A 12,592-nucleotide genomic window follows, 5' to 3' on the forward strand; every position below is an offset into this window, starting at 1 on the left:
TTTTTCAATGTTTTTTTATGTTGCCATTTGGGTGTGGATTTGTGATAAAATAGTGCAAAAATCATGTATGGTGCGAAAAGTAGTTTAACAGAGCTTTGAGTTTTGTATATAATCCTTTCTTCAAGAAGTGCAGATTCCATTTTGGTTTGAAATCATTGTTTTCAAACTACTTTATTTTACATGTCTTACAAGAGATTTGAGTTTTATGTATAACCCTCTGTTGATGTATACTGATTTGTATGTGTAAAAAAGTTTAAAACTTTTACAAATTTATGTTCTATATGTCAACGTAATAATGTAATAAAAGGTTTGCTTTTTTTAGTTAGAAAAGGTGAAAACTTTAAACAATCCATGTTGTTGAAAGGATTCAAGAAATTTGAGTTTTGTCTCTAACAATCTGTACTTGTTTACTGAGATCATTGTTTGTTTCACATGTTTATGTTGTTAAATAATGAACCAGATTTTATTTTGTATGTTTTTTCAATTGTTAGCCTATGTGCTTCCAAATTTTACTATGTTTATCTGATTGATGTCTTAATCACATTTTTAAGTCCTATTTTACCAGCAACAATGGCTAGGCCTTTGGAAAAAATCAAGAACCTCAATGGTTCCAAATCTCTGTGGAAAATTGATGTTCGAGTTGTTGATTTGTGGACTGTTACTAATTCAAAGAGCAAACAACATATTGAGATGGTGTTGTGTGACAAAGAGGTAGTTTTGACATAACGCTACTATATTGTTGGTTTATAACATACTATTATTCTAACAAGTTTTTGTATCTTACTTCTTAATTCTATCTCAATATTATAATGTGTCTCATTTTCAGGGTGATCGAATTCAAGTAATTTTGCCAACTGAATTCAAAGATAAGTTTAAGAGTAGAATTGCTGAGAACGCTACTTTCACTCTGCAAGACTTTGAGGTAGAGAAAAATGATATGACCATCAAAGTAACTGATCATCAATTTAGGTAGGTGTTTAATGGTGGAACAAGTGTTGACAAACATGACATACCTAGACCATCATTCAGTTTCAAGGAGTTTGATGAGATCAAGAAGGGAATAGTAAGGCCAGATGTCCTTATAGGTAAAATGTGATACTTTCTTCAATAAGTTGTTTAATGCAGCTTGAAGGAGTTTTATTATACATATTTATTTAAACTGAAATATTATGGTTGATAGATGTCATTGGAGTATTTCATGAATTAGGATACACTCAAACTGTACCTGGATCTAGGAAAATACAAATCAACTTCTGGATGAAAGACCTAAAGTAAGTTTTTATTCCTATAATGATTTAGAAGTCATTGCGGTTTACTCAAAAAAATTAATCCATTTTCTATCGATGTACAGGGGAACATTATTAAACTGTACACTGTGGGAAGACTATGGTCTTCAATTCCTAAAGTCCAAATCTGATTCTGGACCAATTGTCATTCTTCTTCACAATTCTAAAATTAAGGAAGCCACAAGTTATTTATAATTAACCAGTCAATTAGTAATAATCTACTAATTCAACACATAACTGTTTTTGCCAATACAACTTATCATCGTGATGAGTCAATAATTAGTTTTTTTAATATAATATTTGAGTCCGTTTTATTTAGATTTAAGTTTATTTTATTTAAGTTTATTTCCTTTTTAGAATTATTTTACTTCAATTGCAAGTTAATTAATTTCAGGAAAAAATATTCTAAAGATTGAGTCTTGGGAGCAAAAGAAAGGGAATTGGAGCTGATTCGGAACGAAAATACGAAGATTCGGTGCAAAAATATAACACCCCCCCAAGTCAGAGAGCTGGCACGGCCCGTGCCACCAGCCACACGGTCGTGCCATCCTTTAGGATCCTCTTTTGCTGCTTTTTGCTTCATGGACAAGCTACCTATTAGTTTACTTCTGGCCTAAAAGCCCATGGCTTCTTATGAAACATTCTAGTGATGTATTTCTTAGGGCTTAAGTCATTGTAAATTATAAATAGAGTAGCTAGCTATCACAACAATTCATCTTTTGTTCTTGGAATTCAATAGTGACAATTGTCTTTCTTAATAAAAGTTCTTTCTTTTACTTTCTTGTTATTCTATGTTCTTCTTTTTCTCTTCTATGTCTACGATGAACATGAGTGAGTAGACTCTTCTTGTCTTGGGATTGTTGGATAAGTCTAATGACGTAATCCTAATCAAACCAAACTATAAACCCTAATTTTATATAAATCTATTTTCTAATCTAATTTCATTGTTTTTATAATGAATTAACAAATACCAAACTCATAAAGCGAACACGGAGGGTTAGTATTTGTTAATTCATCATCTCAAATATCAATTCATAAAGCTAACACGGAGCTTTGATATTGGAACAAGTGAAATTAGACAAGAGTTGTGAAACATGAGAATAGTCTAGCAAACCTTGAGACATGTAAAGTTTCGTTCTTCAAGGATTCTAATAGCAATCAACCATGAGAATAGGCGTGGTTGCTAGATGAACACACTCAATGATTTCGAGAGATATTTTATACGCTAAAGAGAAACTTGTCTTTAGAAAGTAGGTCTAATATAAAGTTTAGGTTTAGGGTATTTTTGTGACGGGTTTGCATTAAGATGAACCAATGATCCCAAAGGCTCTTTTTATTATTATTTTCTTCCATTAAAAATCAAACCTTTACAACTGAACTTTCTTCTAATCATCTAAAAGTTAGTTAAATTGAACAACTCCCTGTTGGAACGATACTCTATTTTTACTACTTCGGTAGAACCATACACTTGCGGTTTTACTCATCACATCGTATAGATAAGTACGAACTCAGAGTCTCTAATGCATGGAATGCTACAAAGCTATTTATCAATCCTGAAATCCCTGAGGTCCTTCAATTCAAAGCTAGGTAATTGCTATTGGCTACAAAGTCAATCCATTATCTTAAACATTGTTTTCATTCTTCCTGTTTATTATCATTGTTCGATTATTTTAGTTTGCCTCTTGATGACCCAACATTGTCACAGAGTCAGCAACTAAGTGTTCAATCTCAGATGTTTATCCCATCTTCGTCATCTCTAACGCAATACTCATCTATTGAGAGATTCATTGGTAGTGTTGTTGTTCTACCACTAAATGAGATTATGCAACTAATTGAGGTCTGTCTTCTTTTAGCTTAATAGATAGTGACTTTACCAGTTTTATTGTGTTCTGTTTATTATAACATTATCTAAAAACACAAAATTTGTACTTAAAGCCTCCTTCATATACAGTTTTAACTCTTATGAAGCATGTGATATGAAGTTGACATGGTTTTGCTTTTATATATCTTCCATAGACAACTGTGTGTGTGATTGTTCTTAAAATCAATCAAGTCAAACCATCCAAGAATGGGTGGTACTACAAAGCATGCACCAAATGCAACAGGGCTGCAAAGGGTGATACTTTACCACTGTTGCGTGACCAAAAACATGAGACCAATGCTATTAATCTAAGGTACATACACCAACATTAGTTGGTTAAATGCTCCCATATAAATCAGATATATGGATTCATGTTTGTTCATTTATTCCATTTTCTGACACAGGTTTAAGTTAGAGGTGGAAGTTGAATATAATGGAGTTGAAACAAAGTTCTTTCTCTGGGATCGTGAGTGCAATGAATTGCTTGGAACTACAGCTGCGGATCTTCAAAGGGCCATGACTGAGGTTTTTTCTTTAAACCTTTTTTATAGTATTGCCTTCAATTATTTACATCACATCTTTTATGCAACTATTGCATTTAGGCTGGTGTCACAAATCCATTGGAATATCCAATACTACTGGACTAATTGGAAAAAAGAAATGTCGTCTGTAAAGTGAAGTGGCAGCCAACTTGGGACAGTTGTTCAGTGCAAGCAATCAAGGAGGATGAAGGTTTGATTGAGAAGATCATATAATTGTTCCCAAAGAATGAGTTTGCCTTCTATTATAAATCCTACCTTTCTTTTGCAACATCATTTCACTTAAGTCATATTTTAAATATGTTCTCAACTTAATCTAAAACTTTTTTGGCAGGATGATGATCTTCTGGCTATTGAGAATGTTGAAACTGCAGAGGTACTGTTTAGTTTGCTTTCGCTTTTGTGAAAAATGTTGGTATCTATTCAATATAACTCTGTAAATTGTTTAGTGATCTGATATGTCATTTGTGTTCTTACAGATACCATACTGTACTTGCAGAAAAGTACAACAAGGATTCTAGGGTTAAGAATCGTATATTAGGGTCTTAGACTGACTATTGGATAAATGAGAGTGTTCTCAAGGGTGGTATTTATAGCCTTCTATGGGCTTGGGTTTCGGTTGCTTAGTCTCCAAGTAATAGGGGTTTTTAGGTATTTAGGGGCGGTTTCTAGAAGATTCTAGAGATTGTTGAGGCGGCGCCATGGGTAATGCGTGCCCGGGGCCCTTGGGCTTCTTTTAAGAGTGTTAAGGCCTTCTTGAGGGGTCTAAAAGCCCTTTTGGAGGTCTTTCAGGTCCTTAGGAATATTATGACGGTCCACAGCCCCCAAGCACAAGTCTTGGTACAAGGCGTGGTGCTTTTAAAGCTTAAGAATTCTTTAGAATACTTTGAGGAAAATTCTGAAGGTTCAGGAGGACGCGCCTAAACCCAATAACCCTTTTCGAAAACCTTTTAGGTCCTTACGAAGGGGGTTTAAGACCTTTCCGAGGGTTTATAAGCTTTGAAGAATGTTATGACGGTCCACAGCCCCCAAGCACAAGTCTTGGTGCAAGGCGTGGTGTTTTAAATCTTTATGAGGTCTTTCGCGTTTGATTTTAAAAGAATTGCAGACATCTTCATTACATTACTGTCTTTATGACTGTGAGCTATTACCGGGTCGCCAAGTGCAGAGCCTTTAACAAGGTTGATGGCGATCTCTCGGACTTTTTACCGGGTCGCCAAGTGAAGAGCCTTTAACAAGGTTGATGGCGATCTCTCGGACTTTTTACCGGGTCGCCAAGTGCAGAGCCTTTAACAAGGTTGATGGCGATCTCTCGGACTTTTTATCGGGACGCCGAATTCAGAGCCTATAAAAGGTTGACCCAGTTTGGGCTTCCTCTCGATAATCTTCTTTCTATCGGGATGCCGAGTTCAGAGCCTATAAAAGGTTGACCCAGTTTGGGCATCCTCTCGATAGTCTTCTTTCTATCGGGATGCCGAGTTCAGAGCCTATAAAAGGTTGACCCAGTTTGGGCATCCTCTCGATAGTCTTCTTTCTATCGGGATGCCGAGTTCAGAGCCTATAAAAGGTTGACCCAGTTTGGGCATCCTCTCGATAATCTTCTTTCTATCGGGATGCCGAGTTCAGAGCCTATAAAAGGTTGACCCAGTTTGGGCATTCTCTCGATAGTCTTCTTTCTATCGGGATGCCGAGTTCAGAGCCTATAAAAGGTTGACCCAGTTTGGGCATCCTCTCGATAGTCTTCTTTCTATCGGGATGCCGAGTTCAGAGCCTATAAAAGGTTGACCCAGTTTGGGCATCCTCTCGATAGTCTTTTTTCTATCGGGACGCCGAGTTCAGAGCCTATAAAAGGTTGACCTAGTTTGGGCATCCTCTCGATAGTTTTCTTTTTATCGGAACGCCGAGTTCAGAGCCTATAAAAGGTTGACCCAGTTTGGGTGTCCTCTCGATAATCTTCTTTCTATCGGGATGCCGAGTTCAAAACCTATAAAAGGTTGACCCAGTTTGGGCATCCTCTCGATAGTCTTCTTTTTATCGGGACGCCGAGTTCAGAGCCTATAAAAGGTTGACCTAGTTTGGGCGTCCTTTCGATAATCTTCTTTCTATCGGGATGCCGAGTTCAGAGCCTATATAAGGTTGACCCAGTTTGGGCATCCTCTCGATAATCTTCATTTCTGCAAAAAGTAAAAACAAAGGTACAGTTATATAAGAAATTAGGGTGCCTCATTAAAAACCTGCAAAACAAATCTCAAAAGTCGAAAAAGTTGTTTTAAAACGTAATTCCGCGTTTCTTCTGCATGTTTTCAATTGCGGGACTGTTGCTTCCATGCTTGTTTAATTATGGGGTATTGATTGGCGAGTTCTCTCCTTTCATTCATCTGGTCCTTGGCGGGCTTGTTTAGTATCTTAACCTTGATTTATCTGATACGATGGCTTCAAGGGAGCTGATTTTGTAGAAATCGCCATGCTGTGTTATCGTACCGCCTGGAACTCAGTATCAGCATGTGGGAAATTTTTCAAACAATTGAAAACCACACGATGACCATTGATATCCTTAGACAATACAATAGCTCCAGGGGTCAAAGCTGACATAATTAGACCTCTTTGCTCTCTGGTGGTAACTTTCTCCTACAGTTTCTCAACAGAACGAGATCCATGAAGACTAAGACAGATTCTGATAAACTGAACACCATGGTGTGGGACCAACAGAACAATTTGAGTCTTTTGAGCAACATTAACATTATTAACATTAACACCATCATTAACCCAAGTTGGCACAGAGGATTCATTCCTTAAAGCACATTGAAAATTTCTCATAAGTTCTTCACTACCATAAAACATATCATTACCATAACCACCACCACCAATATAGGGAAAAAGAATTAAAGTATCTCAAATAACACAGATCATGAGCATTCAGATCATGCAAACAGGCAAGGCAAATTACACAAATACAAAAGCAAGAATTACATCAATGACCAAACAAAGAAGGAACAATATGACAATCAAAACTAGTATACCGATTACAGTAATGAACAGTTCATTACATGTCTTCAAGTAAGTTAAACATCTATAAATTATGACTGAGTAAATAATAAGAGGTACAAACATCTTGCAAAATTTATTTCTCAAATAATAGACTTCAATAATACAATTAACTACTGGCTTCAACCATAGTTAAGGTCATTCTTTTTTCACATAAGATCAACAATAAACCAGAACTCAACAACTAAACCATCAATTCTCATTTGTACATAACATCTAAGTATCTTGATGAAGTTTACATGTTACCAAAAGCATATCTAAAGCCATATATATACACATATGCAAGTCAATACACTGCTGTAAAATCATTTGACTACAAAAGGAATATTTTCTCATGTGAGTGACTAATTAAACAAATATGTATCCATATAACAGTTCATTCCTATCACCACATCGACTAAAGTATGAGCAATTGGCCAAGAAAAGGGAATAAATTTTAGATTGGATATAATAAAAAGGTCAAAGAAAAAAACTAATTCTTCCACACAGTATCTAAAAAACTAAATTCGAACCAAGCGAATCAGAGCCTCTCATGCAAATACATAAACAAAGGAGGCTCTAACAAGCAACATAAAAATAACTGAAAGGAGGATCTAATTACAGATAATCATATAAACAATAAGTTTAATATTTTGCAACTTATAACATTCTTAACAAGGTTTTCTAGACAAAACTCAGAAGGGCAAAAGTGGAACGCAAGCATATACGGTTCCTACAGCAAGTGCACAGGTAAAATAATAACCGAAACACAAATCTCAGTAGGGCAAAAGAGGAACATATTAGATTTGTACACTTATATCCAACAAATAAGTTTGGTTCATATGCTTTTATTATTTATTTCTGTTTTTTTTATTTTTTATTTATATCCTTTTATACATATTAATCTTTAATACTTTATTATCTTTAACAATTTCTACTTGAACCACTTACCGTTATATTATGGAAAAGAAAATGCATCATTGCAAATAATGAGAAGGTAACCAAATAAAGAGTCATAGATGGTAGAAAATTACATGCCGTAGATTGAATCAAATTCAAAAACTGACAAATGTGCTAGCAAAACACAGAGAGTCATTAAATTCAAGAGTAAAAGAAAAGATGATAGCCCATATCCAAAATCAAAACAATCGATGGGAATTAGAATGAAAACGCCTGTATTTTTTTTTTGGCGGCGGTGTTGCTGATTAGGACTTGAAGCCATTGGGATAATTTATCGCACTTCTCAAACAAACGTTTCTAAAAAACTTGTAGCTTCCAATATTTCGAAGACAACGATTGGTAGGGTTCATAGCGACATGATTCTTAGCGGTGTCGATGATGAGAAAAAATTTGTGCGATTTGAAGTTTCATAGCCTTGACGGCGTCGTGATCGGAGGATTCGGTCATCGTGGCGATTGGGAATGATGAAGATTATCCGGATCGCAGTTTAGTGACTACGATTAAGTTTTCTATGGCTTTAGAATTTCTAATCGCGGATTACGATTCAAAAGAGTGGTCTAGGTTAGTTTTACCTTTTCCCACAGACGGCGCCAACTGTACTTGCAGAAAAGTACAACAAGGATTCTAGGGTTAAGAATCGTATATTAGGGTCTTAGACTGACTATTGGATAGATGAGAGTGTTCTCAAAGGTGGTATTTATAGCCTTCTATGGGCTTGGGTTTCGGTTGCTTAGTCTCCAAGTAATAGGGGTTTTTAGGTATTTAGGGGCGGTTTCTAGAAGATTCTAGAGATTGTTGAGGCGGCGCCATGGGTAATGCATGCTCGGGGCCCTTGGGCTTCTTTTAAGGGTGTTAAGGCCTTCTTGAGGGGTCTAAAAGCCCTTTTGGAGGTCTTTCAGGTCCTTAAGAATATTATGACGGTCCACATACACTACCACTCTTTCCCAGCTTGAAACCATATCAACCATCCCAACTGTACGTTTAGATAATATTTTATAACCATTGAATATACTCAATATCCTTTCCATTTATCCTATCATTGCTAATTCCATGTGTCCTTTTATGCCTGCAGCCAACACTATCTACTTTCTGTGAGAATGAACCTGATATTCAATCTTCGCTCACACTAGGAAAAAGAGTTGCATATGAACTTCCTACCAAAGATTTCGAAAGCCCAGATACGTGCTCAACCAAACAATAATTAATAGCCGTTTGTGGTCACTTTTTAAAAAATACTATATCCATGCTTCTGCTATAATTAATAGCCGTTTGTGGCTCTAATTACTCTATTATTTCGAATGAGTATCAGTTCATCTGATATTCAACAACCCAAACATTGTTGCGTTTTATCTCATCTTAACTTGGAACAACTTCTCTATAACATCTATGTTTTTATATTCAAACCAAGCTTATTTATAATTCAACCTTCTTTATAATTAAATCCTTAATTCAGTCATCTCTTTTTTAATATGCTTTGGACAATGTCAGATGAACTATCGTAATGGTTGATACCATAAACATTATTTCGACAAACTCAGCTATTAAATATAAATCACCCAATGAGGTTATTTACCAAACTCTTATTATAAAACATAGGTTTAATATTTAGGTTTATCATTAGGTAAATAAAAGTTAGAAATTTATAAAACATGTCTTTCATTCCTTCTTTCTGGATTGCATATCTTTATGACAAAGGCGCATAAGTTAAGATAAATGTCGAAATTAAGAGATTGAAATTTCAATTTATACATAGCAAATCTCATAGCTTCAATAATGATATCAACATTTCAATTAAACTAACTACATCAGTTATGTTGGGATGAGTTGTAAATGTCTCCCAAACTATGACCAAACATGTTTTAGAGTAATGATGAAATAGTACAATGTAAGATACAATACTTTCAAGATGTCAAATCTTACATATGTGTAGCAATTTAAATAATCTAATTGGTCATTATAAATTGACCTACTTGAATAGTAGTGTCTAATCCAACCTTCTCCTATTAAACCTACTATATCAAAAGCAATCAGTACTTTCCTTCTATTACTCTTTTAAAAAAGGGTTTATAGTACAATTGTACCATTGAGCTATGCTAGCGTCAAATGCTCATCCACTCTCTCTTAAACACTTTCTCATTTATTGGACCACGTCACCCACTTTCTTAAACAGTGCAATTGGCTACCTGTTCATCCTTTTTCCCCTTTTACGTCATCTCTTTATCTCTCTTAAACTGAAGATTAACACCGCCGTCAGTATCCTTCAACCTCACCCATCAATTGCCTCATACAATACCGCCCCTTTCCCCTTCCTTAAATGATTTCTCAATAAAAATTGGTCCTTTTCATTCTAACTTTTTTTTTCATGTAGCATTTATATTGAATTTTACAGATGTAGATGATGACATAATATATGTTTGCTATTTTCAGAAACAATTACATAAACTGAACGTTACTGCAACATTCTCTATGGTTTCTTAAACCAATATTTTTGAAGATTACATGAATTTCATGAATAATATATCCCTTCTTTGGCCAGTTAGGGCGTAGGGTAGTTGATGTTGATTCATGAGATAAGGTGAAGAAAGCAACAAAAAAAAAAAAACTGACTGTGTAATACGTGAAGCAGAGCAACATGTTTCCTTTTAGTTGTTGTCTTCTTGAGATTTGGGGTTGTGCTTGAAAAACCCAGTGAATAGAAATCAATTTTCTAAACCAGCATAGCCGGTTAACAGGTTTGTAGAAAATTTTTTTTTATTTTTTTTAAGTGACGTGGCCCAATGGTTGGGCAAGTGCTCAAAAGAGAGTGTTTGAGCAATTGTTATTAGCATTTCTCTTGTACCATTTCATGGGGAAATGTCAAAGTTAACATTGCTTCTACTTTATCAAATCCAAAATTTTGGATATTATGTACTTTGAATACAACAGGAAAACAAATGAGAAATGATATTAGTACAACCACTTTTTGACAACTTTTATGACAACTTTCTCTCTCATACTCACATTATGTTTTTTACTTTCTCACTCTATTGTTTTGGTTTTTGTGTCAATACCTCTTTTCCTTTGTAAAAATATGGTTGTCTTAAAAGTTGTCTATCAAATTGGTGTTCAAATAACACAACTCAAAACAAATGTGTCCACTTTTACTAGCCACACACAAATTCGTTAGTTCATCTATGTAATGGATTCTCTTCAACTTACTAATGAACAAAAGCAATGGCTTCAAGAGAGAGAAGGAAAAAAGTGTTAGAAGGCAAGAAAATATGTACAACATCTAACATAAATGAACACTTCAAATATCAAACCAAATCCAAAATTCATAAAACCTCTTAGTTTTGATGAAACAGTGCTTCAACAATCAAATGCAACCAAAGGAAGAGACAACAGGAAAAGGATTCTTAACAAAAATAGGTCACTTGCATTCTCCAAAAAAATCTGTTCTCCTTCTCCTAAACAGGTCTTACCATTACCATTCAATATCTACACAAATAAACCAGAAGTTGCAGCAGTGTCCAGAGATAAAAGGGAAAGAATTCTGCAAGTGAATAAGTTAGATGTGGCATCAAAAAAGACTAATGATTCATCCTCTACATCCATAACACCATTACAATCCAATGTAACATACTCTCAAAGAGAGAACTCAACTTCTTTAAGAGATAATAGAAGAAGAGTTCTTTTTGAAAAGAGAGCTTCACCATCTCTGTCCATATCTAATACTCCTACTACATCCAAAAAAGCCAAAGTCTACACTACACCTTTAGGCTTAAAGTTACCAAATTAAAGGTACCGTCGGCTTTCGCGCGCCCGTTACCAGATTTTAAGCTTATAACTGCCAGCTTTCGCATGCAAAGTTACAATTTTAAAGTCTCTTTTCGAAAATTAGTAATTTCTAAATCAATTAAAGAAAACGCTTTCGCTGTATTTCAAAATCAATTTCTGAATTTCCTACGGTCAGATACAGGTTTCAATCTTTCGATATGAAACCGGTGTCACTTTATTTCAGCTTTCGCTGAAAATATTTAGCTTTAAAAATCAGAATTTTCAGACTTAAAAATAATTCATGTTACAATTTCTCATAAAAGTGAAAATATCAGTTTCTAAATCAATGAATTTCTCTCTAAAAAGCTTGGTGTCTTCAACTGAGTTCTTCAGGTCTATTTATAGGCAAAAATCTCCTTTGAGGTGCTTCATATCATGTCCCAAGTAGTGGAGAATATGGAGGAAGTGAGAAAACTGATTATGAGAAGTGGGCAAGAATTGGTCTGGCTTTGACTTCCCACCTGACTTCTCACTTTTTAACCTTTTTTTCTTCCATTTTTACCCTTTTTCACCGAATTTCATCATTTTGACGTGCGACGACCTTTAACCAACGAATATCTGAAATAGACACACAATACCATCATAACATTGCAAATATCTATAAAATCGAGATCAAAAAATATGTAAGTCGAGCTAAAATAATAGTGCATTTTGCATGTTATCAAATATTACTTAGAGCGCAAGTTACATTTTACTTTTGTGAATTTATAATACATTTGTATTTCATTTAGCTGGCATTTAGTTTGTTACAAGTTAGTTACGATGAGGTGTCATTTCTAGCTTGTATATAAGCTACTCTACGTAACAGATTTCAATTTCCATACAAAGAATCATAATCACTTTTCCCAGTTTCAGCTTATTCATGGCTTTTGAGTTCTTAGACAAATCATTCTTCCCTCCCCTTCATCCTTCTGTGACTCTACATCTTCTACCATGAAAAGTTGCAGGAACTTAATTAGAGCTATCAATTATTTTATTCTCCCTCTTGTTGACAACTACCTGCATGAAAGAATGCCGTTTATGCTCACATTTGTCACCCTATTTACCAAAATGTTGTATTTTTTAAAGTCCCTTCATCAGCACTCATATATCAATGATTTGCTAAA

At 34.9% G+C, this 12,592-nt stretch overlaps 1 long non-coding RNA gene across 2 annotated transcripts; it reads left to right on the forward strand.

Moving 5' to 3' along the window:
- Positions 1 to 519: 519 nt before the first annotated feature.
- LOC25486768 (uncharacterized) lies at positions 520 to 1,990 on the forward strand. Of its 2 annotated transcripts, XR_003009056.2 has the most exons (4): positions 520 to 711; positions 827 to 1,085; positions 1,181 to 1,271; positions 1,352 to 1,990. It is a non-coding gene; the product is annotated as an uncharacterized lncRNA (long non-coding RNA). The 2 variants fall into 2 exon arrangements; XR_005644006.1 differs by having other exon boundaries at positions 1,181 to 1,990.
- The last annotated feature ends 10,602 nt before the right edge of the window (positions 1,991 to 12,592 follow it).

Source organism: Medicago truncatula, chromosome 2 (genome assembly GCF_003473485.1).
Source record: "Medicago truncatula cultivar Jemalong A17 chromosome 2, MtrunA17r5.0-ANR, whole genome shotgun sequence".
Lineage (NCBI taxonomy): Eukaryota > Viridiplantae > Streptophyta > Magnoliopsida > Fabales > Fabaceae > Medicago > Medicago truncatula.